Source organism: Parasteatoda tepidariorum, chromosome 1 (genome assembly GCF_043381705.1).
Source record: "Parasteatoda tepidariorum isolate YZ-2023 chromosome 1, CAS_Ptep_4.0, whole genome shotgun sequence".
NCBI lineage: Eukaryota > Metazoa > Arthropoda > Arachnida > Araneae > Theridiidae > Parasteatoda > Parasteatoda tepidariorum.
In genome coordinates, this window is record NC_092204.1 from 63,130,553 (window position 1) to 63,147,193 (window position 16,641).

The 16,641-nt window shown below is 29.0% G+C and overlaps 1 protein-coding gene across 2 annotated transcripts in view; it reads left to right on the forward strand.

Moving 5' to 3' along the window:
* LOC107455696 (PAS domain-containing protein cky-1) overlaps positions 1 to 16,641 on the forward strand; it is a 139,080-nt gene that overhangs the window by 43,426 nt on the left and 79,013 nt on the right. The window lies entirely within an intron of this gene.

The following is a 16,641-nucleotide window of genomic DNA, read 5'->3' on the forward strand; positions in this document are numbered from 1 at the left end:
ATATATATATATATAATCGGCCGACCGGACTGTGTACTGTGTAGGGGTCAGGGAACTGAGTTGAGGAATTGAATCTAACCTATATCATTTAATCTGATATTATTTTGAGTCTCTTATTTAAATGAAAAGAATATTAATAGTTTCAATTAAGCATATGGAGCGAAATGTTTTGCTGATGTTAACGCTTGCAAATACGACATCGGCAAGGAAGGTTCCATTTGCAATTACAAATGAAAGCAACAGAAGCACCAGTTTGGCGATTATCGTTGAAGAATAAGAACTAAAGATCACTTCTTATGATGAATGATAAGTAATAGCTGAAACAATGGACTCGACAAAGATTTTGTGGGTGGTGAATCGATCTTTGAGTGATCTGGGCCACCGGATGTCGCGATGGAAAGAATGAAAAATCTCCCACTCTTCTTCCATTTTCGTTTATTTGTTTATTTGTAGGCATTAAGAGTTAGATCATTTCGCTAAACTGACCAGCAAAGCGGCTAATGTCTTAGAGCTGACCTCTGTTCGATTACAAAAGTTTTGGGTCATCGTCACGCTTCGTATCGAACACTATTTATACGTTCTTGGTTTCGAGATATGCGTCAACTTTTTGTCGTCTTTTTGTTTCGTGGCAATCGGAAGTAACGTTTTGTCGAAATTTTGTACGAAGAAAATATTAATTAAGAAAAATTTATTTTAAAATAAATTATTATTTGTTTGTTTTTCTGTTTTTTTTTTCTTTCAAAATTATGCTCCATTTCTTTTGTGCAAGATGTTTCGGAAATAATATGAAAATTAAGAGTAAAAAATGAAATTTAAATTATTTCTTCATAAAGATTTAATCGAATTTCATTTGAGTCAATTTTATTTAATCTCAATTAAATGATGCAAATCTAATTTTAATGAGTGATTACGATGTGAGATTTTATAGAATTTTTTAAAATTCCGTCATAGGTTTAAGATGAATTTTTCACTTATCAGTGATAAAAGCAATGAAAGTTTCTAAATTCCTTGCCTTAAAGTGCTTAGTAAAATTAATAAATTGAATTTTGTATAAAATTTTAAAGGGATTTCCTTTATTATCCTTTTATTCAACATTACTTGTTTAGTAAGAGGCATATAATTTAAATATTTTTTTCTTCGTTTTTTAAACTTATTTAGAATATTTTACCTTTTTCTTAAAATTATTTTTTTAGAATTCACTGTTTATAACAAACGATTTAATTGATAATGTAAAATCTATTATTGAGATGACAATATTTGAATTTTTTTTTTTTAAATTTCATTGAAAGATAGCGTTTAACTGAAAACCACAAATAAATAAATAAATGGAATTAAAGAATAGATATTGGTGCAATAGTCACAATATTGTTGTAGTTACAACATCAAGCATTACATAATTCTTATTTACTTATTAATCTTTAAAGATTTGTTTAATAGTTTCCAAAAATCTTATTTCATGACAGACAGAGTTGGTGTATAAGAATTATTTAACCTATTTTAACACCTTATAAAACATAAAATATTATAACTATGTTGCTTTTACATGCTACGGCAACAGATAAAGTTTATTTTTACCCGAAGAAGCTTATTAACACCTGATAATAAAGAGACGAAGCATGCAAGCAAACAAATATGAAAAGAATGAATAAAAACTTTAAATGCATCTGAATGTTCACACATGAAACACGTGACAATACCTGAAGCACCACATGGAGAAAGCTGTTTAATAATGATGTTCCATATGTTGCTTCTACATAGCAACATGGCTTGGCTGTCTTATTCATTTTAGTTATATTCATGTTGAATTTTCTTAAATAATTTTCATTTATTCAGTATATATTTTGGCCTAATTCTAATTAAAAAGATATAACGAATGCAAAAAAAAAAAAAAAAAAAAAAAAAAAAAAAAAAAAAAATGAGCAAAACCCTCACATTCAGAAGAAGGAATTCTTCTGTCTATTGAAAATATCATTCACCATCTATTTTCTATACTATATACAGTTAGAAAAATAAATCTTGCCTAAATAAAAGCAGGCATTAAAAAAAAACAGCCAAAAACTGCAAACATAAAGAGCTTGAAAAGCCAAACCTGGCAAAGAAGGGTAGGGTCAAAATATAGTATAAAAGAAAAGAGAAAGAATAAAATCTTATTTCCTAATTGCAGGTGTGGGTTTGATCAAATGAAGGAGTCATGGAAAAATGAGGTCCCCTTTTTCCCGTAATAATGAAATGCCCATTGTTCGTCCGTAATGTGATGGTCGCAGCCGTAAAAAGACATCAGCCTCGTCGGTAATAACTAGAGCGACTTTCCATAGAGCCTATTCCTTAATGATACCGTTGTTGGTTGTTCAGCCCGACGAAGATTGGCACCTCGCTATTTGGCCGGGTCGTTTTCTTTTGCTCTTTTTTGGGGCTGCTGTCTTTTAACTTAACATTTGCTTTATTGGCTTATTTTTTTTGGTAACTTCTGTTGGGCGAGTTTCTTGGCCTGTGTTTGGAATCTGTATTCATTTTCAGCTTGAGAATCTTTCATAAAACACCCATGTGTTTAGAGTTCAAGCAGAAAGAAACTTATTCACTAGAGTGAAATAATTGTTTTCTTTCTTGCGAAAATATTTGCTTAACATTTTCTTTCTAAAGTTCTTTTTATTATTATTATTATTTTTGAGAAACAGGGTTTGAATTTCAATACAATATGAAAAGAGTGAAGCTATTAAATAAAAGTTGGAGTTTTTATTTTCATTCTTAGTTCTCTTTAAGGTGTATAAAAAAGTAGACTTATTGCTGTGCAACTTTTTAAATTTTGATGGTTTCTTTGAAAAAAATAATAATTTGATTTAAATCAAGTTAATAAAAAATCAAATCACTCTGATTATAAGGCACGTTTTTGTTATTAAAAGTTGCAACAAAACTGTAATAAACTAATATTTAAAACTTAACCATGACCAGAAATAATGAGTATTTTATAAACATTATTTGATGCACTCATCCTATCTACTAAACTCCTCAATTTTAATTCCATTTATTTTCTGTTTAATTATTTATCAAACTGCATTAAAAAACTAACACCCATCTGGCATAACATTTTTCATACATATTTCTTAAGCTCGTATAACTACTTTTTCTAAAAGGTTTTCAAGGATTCCTCTTTTGCAACATCAATCGAACAACAATTATTATATTGTTAATGTATTCTTTCACTCGTACGTTGAGTAATATACTACTGGTACAGTTAGAATTCAATTATTGGGATTAATCTGAGCCAGTCTTCCAGACTTCATTTCGATTATCAAAGAAGTAGGATAATTTGATTATTGTACAAAAAGAAGGTAATATTGTAAAGGAAATTAATTTTCAATATTAGCATTTTGGTAGGATATATTATCCTGTTGCCTTTGTGATAAATCCCATTGTCTTTGTGATAAATCAATAGCACATAGGATGCTCTTGGTCTAAAATGGTGATAAGATGTGGCTGAGAGGACATGTGACGTTATAAACGAGTAAAATGTGAAAAACGTCCAGTTTTCATTGTAAAAAGATAATATAAGAAGTTTTTTTTTTAAAAAAAGTTGGCAATATTTCAGTAGAATCTTAATTAATTTACATATTTGTATGGTGAAATAGTAGTTATCTTTCAAATTTAATTATTATTCATTTAATTATTCACAGATAATTTTTCGATAGGCATGTAAAATCTCGACTTTTAATCAACATTCATGAAAACATTTTTTAATAAAATTAATTAAAATGCAATATATAAAAGAAATGAGATAAAATTAATATGCTTTTCAATTTAAAACAACAATGCAAATGATACATTTTCCTCCATCTACAAGTATTGTTTCTCTGCGATCGCAAAATAAGTCACCAAGCAGACTTTTCACGCTTATTAAAACGTTGAAATGCGGAAATGAAGCGACAAAATTCAGTTAGGCGGGTTCCAAAGACTACAATGAAAGACTAATTTGTGGCAAAGAAAGTTAAAGTGAGAAAAAAAGAAGAAAAAAAAAAGCGAAAGAATTGAAGGAGAGAGTGCATCGGCCGTCTCATGTATATTTATGAAGAGGGTGTGAGAACTGTATGGGATCCGGCTGGTGTGCCACTTTCACCGCTGCCGTAAGTCGACATCGCCCCTTGGCCACTCTTGGCAGAGAATTCTTACTCGTTTGTCGGCATTTATCAAGTAAAAATTAATCAACGGTAATTGATTAGGTTTTTTGGTGTTTGAATTAAGTTCAAGGAAAGACTTTCTGGAGAATGATCTTTTAAGAAGTTAAATTTAAAACTTCTTGCTTAATATTAAAAATGCCAATGATGAATTTTCTTGCTTAATATTTAAAAAGAAACTTAATGTTTGCATTTTCTGCAGAAAATATAATTGTTTCCCAATGCTAAGCATGTAAAAACAATTTTTATGAGATCCGTGATAAAAATTAGCTTGTTATGTGTGCATAAATTGAAATCTATTGATGGAGAATAATTTGTTCCCCTAAAAGTGTACTAGCATGTTTTATTTTAATTTAGAAAAGAAGTTTAAAATTAAAAACACGAAAATGATTTCGAAAATACATCATTTATAGAATCATTTGTTCTATTTCGGAAAAAAATCTAAATGCTGTTGGCTTCTATTGTTAAATTATAGATGCGAAAACTGGGCAGTCATATTTTCACAGGGCACGAGTTAAAGTTAGCTTGCGAAGTTTGCTAAATTTAAAAATCACTCTGGTTTCTATATCTCGTTGAAAAAATTGTTTGCTTATTTATTTATTTAGCTTAGAGTTTTCTATCTTTTGAACTAAAATTGCGAACTTAAAATCTATTTTCCTTCATTTTAAAATTATTTTTTAACTTTTCTAAAGGAAGTTTAAGTTCATTTTAGTAATTTTTACAACGGCTGCTTGCTAAGGGAGCATTTTCTTTAGATCTAAAAACTATTGTCTTTCTTATTAGGCTTAGGAATTGGAAATATTTGATAGAAACTTTCGGTTTTGCAGACGAAACTGGAACAGATCAGTTTGTTGAATTACTAGCAGCCGACACATCACTAGGATTTTTTTTCATTGCTGTACTGTTCTTGGTTTGCAGGGAAGCTAAATTCCAATGAATTTTTCAAATTAATTTGACTTCTTTCCGATTGATTCACATGCAGAATGAGGTTTTGCTAGCGGAAACCCGTTTAATTAAAAATTAATGTATCAGTGAATCATTCATTGGAACAGTTAATCCTTTAAGAAAGATATCTATTGTTGAAGCCCATTATAATGCAGAGATAAAAAACTTGGTATTTTGTGATTTGATGAAAACCTAGTTCAAAGTAAAGTCCTAGACTTTTTAAGAGTTTCTGCGAAATACAGTTTAAAGAACTTGAAAAACGACTTGTCCAGTTGTCAAATCGATATGTTGCTCCTAGGCAACTACGTTGAGTCTTAAAGTAATCGTTTTTTCAAGCCTCAAACAATATTTAGATTACGATAAAACGTGCAGAACAGATAATTAACAATAACAGATAATTAAGAATAGTATAATGCATTTGATAGCCTGTATTCAACTTTACTAATGCAGTATACTTACGTTGGATGATCAAAAATCACATTTAAAACTCGTAAAACCGAAGAACTTTAATAATTTTGCGTCAGTGAAAAGTGACTTAATTCTTTCGCATAAATAGGTCTTCACATAGAATACGCATTCTTATTCATTTGTTAAAACAGCCTCCACTCAATGCTTTTTAAAAATCAAACAAATTATGTTACAGACAATTCTAAGTATCGAAAGATATTTTGTTGCAGAATCAGTTTTATTGTAGATTATTTTTATTTCTTTATTTGTTTTCAAGTAAGAACTAAAAACTAACTCATACATAACTGTAACAAAACGTTTCTAGAATGATTAAGGACAACATTGAAAGTAAAATTTAAAACTAGTTTTTTAAGAAAAAGGCACATTGCTCTTTTTATGAAGAGAAAAAAAAATGTCTAATCCAAATCCGTGGGAAATTTCTCTAAGAATAAACTGACAATGACTCAGAAATCAAGAGGGAAGAAATCTAACACACATTCCCTACAGTTTTATAAGATAAAACTCCGATCTCACTCGATGAGATGCCGGATGTAAAGAAAAGAACGCTATCGAAAAGTTTTTAAAGATCCGGTTTATAAAAACAAGAAAAAACATTTTCTCACTTGCGGTCAAGTTAAGAAAATTGTAATAAATTATTTGGCCCATCGTTCCGACGAACATTCGTCTGGTTTTTGCAGAGATGGTGTACTTGAGATGCCCCTCTCGGGAAGAGATTCTCCGCAGTGATAACATCTCCCAAGGCCCATGTAAAGATTCTTGGATGGTTGTTCGAGCAGCGTTACGGGGCATCACCTCTCGACCTTTGCCGATTGTTTTCTCTTAAGTCATCGCATTAATGTTCATCATGCGAATCATCATGGTCTTCAGTGTTTTCCGCATTAGATGCAACATTACAAGTACGACCGATATGGTGGATTAGAGAAAAGAGTTTAAATCTCGATCTCTTTTGTCCCTTGTATTGAAATTAAATAAACATTGAAGTCTGCTTTGTTTTATACCTTGTTTCTACTTTGGTTGATGCCTAGAGATATATACAGGTGGAAAAAAATTCCGTGACATGATAATTTCTTAAGTGCAGAGAAGGAAAAATATATATATTTGGCAAGGTAGTTTCTTGAGTGCAGCGATAAAAAAATAGAAAAGAATGTTGTGGTGCCATCTAAAACGCATGGAGAGAGAAAATATATATTTGATATAATAGTTTCTTAAATGTATAAAAAATTTTTTTGACCGAGCACTTTCTTAAATACAAGGAGAAATAAAAGTTTTGGGCATGGTAGTATCTTAAAAGTAGAAAAAAACAACAATATTTTTGGCATGGTACTTTTTAAAAGACGGAGAGAAAAATGGTATTACACTGAGAAGAAAAAGTGTATTTAAAACAACCAGAATATGGTCAAATTTACCATATTTTTGGATCCATAGAAACATCAAAAGGTTCGGTAGTTTTTACCGAGGCACTTTGGTAATTGTTAAGTCTAAATTAATCATAAAATAAAGTGTTATGGGATAAAATTTAGTAAATGCGGCAAAGTATGGCATAAAAAACATTTATTTGGTTAAATGTAATTTGTAATTTTGTATGTTTTTTACTAAATGAGTGATAATAGGAACTTTAATTTTTAAAACCAGAATTTCCTTTAAACCGTTACCATTGGAACGGAAAAATTACTAAATGGTTTACGAATACCATGCATTTTAATTTTATTACCAAAATTATGCTGTTTTTTTCTCTGTGTGGTAACTTAAGTGTGGGAAATGATAAATCATACCTTTGGCGTGGTAGTTCCTTTAGTATATATTTTTTTAAATTTTACTGCGTAAAATTGAGATTTTATGCATTGTTGTTAAAAAATAGAGAGAGAGGCAGAAAGACCTTAAAACAATCATTGGGCAAAGTGTGGGAAAGCATTTCATTCGTTTTTAAACGACCAATTGAATTTTTTACTTAAATTGAATGGGTTTTTTCCTTGTAGTCTTCATGTATTTTTTCCACAATTACCTAGAGTCATACAATGTAAATACTTCGACTTCAAATTTGTTCATAATGGACAGCAATTTCTTTTCTGTTTTCAAAATCAGATCCTCTTTCATGAACCCTATAACTTTGGTCGAGCCTTTTTTTCCTCAATGTTGACAGCTTTCTGAGTCGGTGTGCTCAGCGGGTGTTCAATGGAATGACAAGTGCCCTGCAACGATTGACGGCGGTTACCTGTGGCACTGAGCCCCTGCCGCGAGGCAAGAGGGGCTAGAGAAAAGCCCACCTAGAAGTCCTCCACCCCCGTATATCGGGCCAAGAGGTTAGGTATCGAAACAACTTTCTTTTGTGTAGACGTATGATAACTTCTCTAGAAAGAAAAACTCCTGGTAAAACGTCAAACATTTATCCCTTTAAAACGCCATGAGTAATAATTTGATAAGTTTATCAAGTTATCTAACTTTTTTATACGAAGTGTATCATGGACAAAAACGTGCCTTAAGTTGAGCCAAAGCGCCATGAGCAATAACTTAGCAAGATTATTAAGACATGCAGCTTTTCTATTGTAAGTAAATTATGATCAGTAACACACCCTAAATGGAGTTTTTAAGATAGCTAAAGAAGTCGAGGTTAGTTAATAATGGGCTTAACGATTGTAACTGTTCATAATCCTTTTAAGAACGTTTCTATAGAAATTATTTGAGGTAAAGAATTTGGTTTGGTTATAGCTTTAAGACTTTCTAATAAATTTCTTAATTTAATTTTTTTTTTCATTTTCCTTTTGAGAATAATGCAGATTTTTATGCTTTATCAATAAGACAATTTTATAAAACGTTTCTGTATAAAAAAATNAAAAAAAAAAAAAAAAAAAAAAAAAAAAAAAAAAAAAAAAAAAAAAAAAAAAAAAAACTAAAGTACTAAACACTTGCCATTGAAATGTAAATTAACAATATCAAGAAGAAATAAAGTGATGACAATAATTGGTAATGATGGTGTACCTATAAAGCAGTGACAAAAACAAAGAGAAATGAAGTAATGAAGTATAGTACATAAAAATAGCAAAAAAATGAAGTATAAAGAAGTGGTAACAGCAAGGAGAAATTGAGTATAAGGTTGTTAAATACATGACAATAACAATTATAAATGAGGAATAATGTAGAGACTATAGCAAGGAGAAATGGAACATACAATAGTGACTGTCACAAAAGGAAATATGCAAATGGAATTTTAAACACTGCAAAAAACAAATTTTTTTTCTTGGTAATAATCACGAGAATATGCATCTGTATAACAAGATATATGTCATTTTTAATATTATGTATAATTTCATAAATAGGAAAAAACTGAAATTTTATGATATTCAGTTTATGATATTCAGTTCAATTAACTTCAATCAGGCTATGATAATTATTTCAATTAACTTTTTTACACACATTTTTAATAAAAGCTTATGACGACTAGATTTGTTATTAAATATCTTAACAGTATTTCGAGTGATTTTTCCTCTGTACCCCAATATCAAAAAATAAAAAAGCATTTTTTAACTATTCTGTTGCAAAATAAATATTCGTTACTTTTAAATAGCTGCATAACGACGCGCAATAAAAAATGTATATATATATATCAACAATTTATTAATTTAATTTGTCAATTTATAAATTAAAAGGAGAAAAAAACAGATAATGTTAGTAGCGTTAAATATTCAAGTTAGAAATGTTTAACCTACATTTTTAATTCTGTTTATTTTTTCTCGATTTACATTTTCAATATGATTTTCCATGGTCGAAAATTTCATTGTTGAAAGCAGCTTTTGGTTTTATAAAATAAATGTTTTTATAAAAAAAAAAAAAAAAGCTATTCGTTTTTATTAATAAGTGCAGCAATGAATAGCTTAAATCTTTTTTCTCTTTTTGTCAAGTATTTTCTATGACATTTTTTATTTTTATTTTAGTAGCATAAATTATGATTTAAAGTTTTTAAATTCAATGGAATAATATTTTATTTCTCCTTTTGTAAATAAAGTAAATTATATTAGCAAGCGAGAAAGGAAAACCCCGTAGTTACGAAAAACCTGTACTGTCAATAGATGTGGCTGAATCATTTATAAAGAAACCCGCGGAGCTCGTATTTTGCATCCAAGAACCACGTGAAGCCGGATTTAAGCGATCGTCCTTTTCTTTTGTTTCCCTGGTAAACACGTCGGACCGATGAAGCCAGGAGAAATGATACCTGCCCCAATACGAATTGTTGCGTCAGTTGCATAGCGATTTTACTCTTCTCCAGCAAAAGCTCTTTGGGGGTCATACAAAAATTAAAAACTTCATTCTGTAGTAGGGTAAGAATTGTTGTTTTCCAGTGCTCTCAAGCTGTAAGTGTTGTATTTCAAAAATTAGGCGCAAAAAGCAACATATACTTTTTAAATGTTGATGAATAAGAATTATGTGTATGAATTATTTGTTTCTTAAAATGCACTGAAGAATTCTGCTATAAATTTTTAGCAAAATTTGTTTAAAAATTGTGTATATGTACAAGCTATATCTCATGTGATAGATACTGCAACATTCATTTTGAATTTTAATTATAATTTTATGTCAACATTTTTTAACATTACATTTTTACAACTACTGCTGTGTAAAATTTTGTTTTTGTTTACAAAGGAAATAAACGAATGATACTTAAATAATGGATGTAATAGAGATTATTTAAACAAACAACGAATATTCGAATAATTCATGCGATTGAGTATACAATAACGGATATAGTAAACAAATTACATACAAATAATGGATATAGTAAAGCTCCCAAAAACAAATGGTTGATATCCGAGTGATGAATAAACAAGCGAATGATATTCCAAAAACGGATAAACAAAGCACTTTTAAACGACCGAATGGTATTTAGAAAATAAGTACAATAAAGTTCCCACAGAAAAATAATTGATATCGAAATCAAAGTAGAATGAAATTCCTTCAAACAAACAAAAGATATTCAAATAATGTTTGAAAAATCAACACCTTATTCTCAATTTAATTTAAAGCAAATTGCGTCTTTATTGCGTCATAATGGGTTCAATTCAATAATAAGTTGTAAATGACATAAGCTAGTGCATGCGAATTAATATCAATTAAAAAATTCTATTTTGATGCCAAATTTCATTTAATCAGTTTATCTGGACTTATTTTCCTAGAAAATTGATGCTTTGCTAGTTTTCTAATACAAATATTCACGCAAAAGGAGAAATCGATGGATAAAAAGACTAAGCAGGTAAATTTTGAAAGTGAATTAATTCTTCAAGAATGTAACATATTAATAAAAAGTTTTAAAAAGTTTGATAGCATAAATATTTTACGAGTGGATGACTTTTGCAGAATTTTAAGTACGAAGAAATCAGCAAATTTTATTAAGAGAAATAAAATTTTATTAAATCAATTGTATCTGTGTTAATTTGTTTCCCTTCTAAATCGACTTTTAAAAAAAAGGGGTCTTCTACCATTTAGGTTTAAGGTGGAAAATTCCTATTTCCTGGTTTCTTTAAGTGTAAGAAAAAATAAATATCTTCATATCTCTCCTTTCCTATTTGTGATTATTCCCTGAAATTCTAAATTTGGCTTGTCAGTGGGAATCAGAACACAAAAAATGATGCTTTGCGAAGGAGAAGAAAAGAAAGGAGAGACGATGGCTTTCTCTTCCCCCGAGTGTGACAAGTACCCCCAGTGGAGATCTTGATGTCAAAGTTGAGCATCCTCCCACGTGCCAATCAATGATCTTGACATCTTTTGATTAACTGAAAAAAAGAAAGCTTAAACTTTCTGCACTGCTTTCCATTATCTTAAAACGAACTTTTTTATTCATAATGTTCTTGACATCAACTTATTAGACAAAATATAAAGATTTTAAATACGATTTTTTAAAATTTTTTAATTATATCCCGAGTCAAATAATTCGTCGTATAGTGCTAATTTTCTAATTAAAAGTAAGTACTTCGGCATTTCAAAATTTTTGTTAGACAGTAATTTGATAAAGTATCTCACGTTGAAAAAGTATTATTCTGTTCAGTTTAGTTTTTTTCCGTTTTACGTACAGTTTGTTGCAGAGTTAAATTAAGAAAGGTTAAATTGATATAATTTTTGCTATATTATTCTTTGGCTATACTGCTTGGATGAAATGTTTAGTTATTCTTTATTTATGGTGATTTGGAGGTTTTTACCACTTTTGTTTTAAATATTATTTTGAAGAAAAATAATTTTTAAAATATACTTCGCATTTTAAAAATTACAAGCTTTTAAAAAAACTTAAAAAAAAGAAAAAAACTGTTTGGCCATATCCAATTTTAATCATCTGCAAAATTTTATTTATCTGTTTGACCAAAATTTGGGCCAGCAATATTTTTTTTTTTTTTCTAATGAGTGCAACTAAGATTTTTGAGTACTTTTGGCTTATTCTAACGATATAAATTTATATACTTTCAAAACATACTATTCTTTAATACTGCTATCTGACGATAAATCAAAAAGTAATCTGAAGATAAGATTATGATTTCTATTTAGTGCAAAATGTGAAGTGAAATTCTATCTATTTGAATTTTATATACTATCAAAATTTGAAGCACTGATATTTTTTCTTAATTTATTAATTTTACTTTTAGCTGATGGTAGAAAATAATGGAAACACTTTTGTAACAGGGCGTGTTTTTTATTTTTCTCAAAAAAATTATATTAAAAACGGAAAATAGTGTTTTTGAACACCCTATGCCAAAAAATGTAGCAATAAATTTGTTATTAGTAAAAATGATTTTGTTTATTCTATACAATAATTGCACAACATTTTGTAAACTTAGCTTAAATATTTATGGAGATGTGGACATTTTTATAAAAGGCTAATTTTTTTTTGTCTTCCTTTTTTTGCTATAATTTATGTAATAATATCCAATGAAATTAAACATATTTTTTGAGCAATTCAAAATTAATTACAATATTGTTGCTTTAAAATTTGAGAAAATTTCGCTTAAAAGTGCACAAGATATGAGTAATTAAAGTAGTTCTTTTATACTGCGCTTGCGCAAGAAAATTTAAATTTGTTTTTCCTAATTTTGAAGTGAATCGTATTTGACAACCAATCGAAAAAGTCTTATTTGAATATTTTAAGAAAAATTTGCTATTTTCTTTAGTAGTTCTCGTACTTCTTTAAGGAAAGCTCAAAATGATAAGGGGGTTTCCACAAATTTGTTTTTGTTCTATCAAATAAGATTTATTAAAAATGACACCGGTATTATTGGGGATCATTCCCCACATAAATATCTTTTATTTCGCACGTTTTCTTTCCTTATACAATCATATTTTGGTGTATGAACGTTTATTGTAAGGTATTTTCTTTTATAGTTTAAATTTGTCGGATGATACATAATAATATTTGTAAAAAAAACTACTTATCAGTTTGAGTTTCTTTTAAAAAGTAAAAAAACTACTTAGAAAATTGCTTGAAACTTTTAAAATTTTTCAGACATTCCAATCAGATTTTTCTCATCAGTTGCCAAATACAAATTGTAAGAAACTACAAATTGTAAGAAAAAGTAAAATTTTTTCCGCACATGCTCAGTATAAAAGAATAAAAGAACTATTTTAATTAATATATATTGCATAGTTTTCAACGAATTTTTTTCAAATTTTGAAGCAATAATATTATAATTAATTTTAAATTGCACCAAAAATTTTATTTAGTTTCATTGAATATTTTTTAGTTCAGTTAGATAGAAAAGGTATAGCAAAAAATGTGAGTAAATTTTCACTAAACAATTTTTAAAATGGGATTTTTTTTCTGCGGATGTATCAACTATGTAATTAAAAATAATTATACTATTCTGCAGCGTGTTATTTTAACATATAATTTTTGTTAAGTGTTATAATGAATTACCGTAAACAGAAGGAATAAAATTCAACATGAGTCATGGTATTATAAAATTTCGGATAATGAGATTAATGCAATTTCTTTACATTTGTTTCCATTTATTTTCAACCTCTTCTATTTAACCAAATTATTTTCTAAGTAGCATCTAGGTTTTTATTGAAATAACTAATCTGTTTTCTTATTATAAAGATATTTGGGAGCCAATTGATAGTATGTCTGTAATTATGTTTAATTGTGACAGTTGCGATTCTTATAATATATGATAATTGTGATTCTTTTGTATTTATATGATTTATAAATTTCGTCTAACAATAAAAAAAATAAATCTACACTCTACAACATTTAAGGAAAACAAATTATATCTTAATTTATTTTAGAATAAAAAGTGGATTTTTTAATAATATAATCCACTTTTTAATATATTCTACTAATTTTGTGATGTGCAAACTACTTTTATTTTATTTCATTAAAGCCCATTTAATAGTAATAAAAAAAATAACATTAGTACAAACAAATTTGCAATTTAAATTTATAAATCTTCGTCTGGATAACATTATATGCTATACTATTGAATAGACGTTAATGAATCCTATTTACACCTGGCCCTTTAGAATCATATTATCATAAAGGTCAGTGGTAGATGGGTGAGCAATATTTATATTTGATAACCATTTCTATTTTATCACCATCGTGCGAGTAGTTTTCCTCATACTTGATTCCCTAATCTGCACGCAGCAGAAAATTTAATAAGAACTACATAAAGTTTTTTTTTTCTCTTAGATTTTCCTTTTTTGATGTTTTATTTTCTTCATAACAATTACTGTAATTTCTGACCTAAGAAAAAGGAGATTAAAACAATGATCTTTGAAGGGGGCCAGAGGAAACATCTGCTTTTCTGTCCTCATTAAAAGTTCGAAACATCCGCTCAAGTAGATCAGCTGTCCAAACATCTATTTTTGGTTAAGAAATGAAAGCTTCTTTTTACTTTCTTTATTACTTTCCCCCTTTTTCATCCCCTTTCTATATCGAAAGGTACCACCTGGATATCCAATAAGTCACCAATAACCTATAAGTATCTTACTCGATGACGACAAATCACCTGCCATCTTTGAGAATCCCGTGATTTTGATTGGTTTCTTACGAATGAAGGGAAGGTTATTTTATACGTTCGGTTGATTCAAAATATTCTGTCTTTCTTTTCTCATTACTTCTTACTCACTTTTATTGACTCTCTTTTATTTGAGGTAAATAAAATATCTTTTACTAAAACTATATTGGTTTCTCTTCAAAATAGATTTCTAGAAATTAGGTTTAATTTTACGAGCGTCATAAAATTTGATTTAAATACGCATTATACAGGGTGTTTCATAATTACCGCTATTAATGCGTGTTTTTAGAACCCTTGTCGAAAACAATGTTATAATAGTAAAAAACACTTGAGGTCAAAAATTAATATTCAAGCCAGGGGCAAGCATGTAACAATTAAACATGTAACAACTTATAAAATCTGACGAATCATAATTGATTAAGGCAGGAGACGAAAAACCTCAAAAACAATGTTTGATTGCATGAAACTTGGCAATGTTTCTGATGCAACTTTCTCTCTATTTCCTCTAGAGACAAAACACGTTTTAATGTTTTTAGCCCCAGCTTCCTCGGTAGTGATAACATTAGATTTCGGTACTGTTTATTTTTTCCTCTTTTAAATATTTATTTGAGACCTTTAAAGCATATGCATTTTCACTTCATTTTTGACAATTCTGAAAATATAGCATAGTCATTACAGAATATCCTGTATGATAAGATTGAATTGGCTTATTTTTCTCGACTGAGTTATATTCTCTCTGATTGCATTAAACTAGATGGCTAGACTTGTTCTATTTAAACTAATGTACTATTTAATGAAAAGACACGATTTAATTTTTGCTGGTTGACTCTTCTTTCAATGTTAATGCGTGGGCAAATTTGGCACTGATACTTTCTGTAATAAGTACAATCAATTTAGTTTTCCCAACTTTTATAATTGTAAAGCATTTACCTCATCAAAATTTTTTTAAAGATAACATAGACTGCAAATTATGTCGTGGCTTGAACATGCACTGTAAAAAGCATGGCATTATAACTCTCTACTGTTGTTGATCAATCCAAAAAAAAAAATTGGAGAAAAGACACTTTATTTCAATTTAACTCAAAATTGAGCTTTCGTATACAATTTAAAAGGTCTAATTTAAATCGAAATTTTCATAATGGGGAAAGCTTACATCTGACACTCGCTCATTCACATTGAACGAGAATTATTTTCACTTCCGAAAATACTAATGTTGGCGAGCTTTAAATATCGTAAATAGATTTTTTATAGTTGAATACAAGTTAGCGTGAGCCTTCCAATGAGGAGAACCGGGTTCGAATAATAGTGATGACGGATCGATATGGATTCTGCTTCGGGCTAGCACCGACCACAGTGCTGACGTAAAATATCCTGTGGTAGACGGATCATGTGTTAGAGTCCCCTTGCCGTCAGTCTAACCATGGGAAATTTTCGTGGTTTTGTTCTCCATGCAACGCAAAAAGTCTGGGCAAATTTCTCCCAATACTTAATCCTGGATTGGGTTCAAAATTACAAAGTTACGGAATCGAACATTAGCAGTCGTAAACTTAAAAAATTGGGTCAGCTGTTCAATGACGGTTATAAAATCAAATCAAAACACAAGATAATGTTAAAATATGCATGTATGTTTTTAGTTGGGTAATAAGGAGAATGATATTTTAATTTTTAAACTTCTGTGAACTATACTGAGATTTTGTCTTGTATAATTTCAATCCCTTTCTGTTCTGTTAAGCCTATTTCGACTTCATCTTAATACTCTCTCCGTGCTATGCGCATATTTGATTTACAAATTAATTTTATTTTAAGAATTAGTGTATAGATGGATTTTCTAAATTAATGATTATAAAAAAACTCTCACTGTAAAGAAAAGGGTTACAGTTGCCAACATTTTTGGTGTTGATGTAAACAAACATTTTTTACAAGGCATGCACTCCCATTTTTTATTCATTTTTTCACTGCTATAGTTTTATTTATTAATTGATTCGTTTTATGTTTGTTTGTTTGATTACTGACAACGCATATTTTCATGAGCATTAGATTCAATTTATGGCTTCATTGCAAAAGCATTT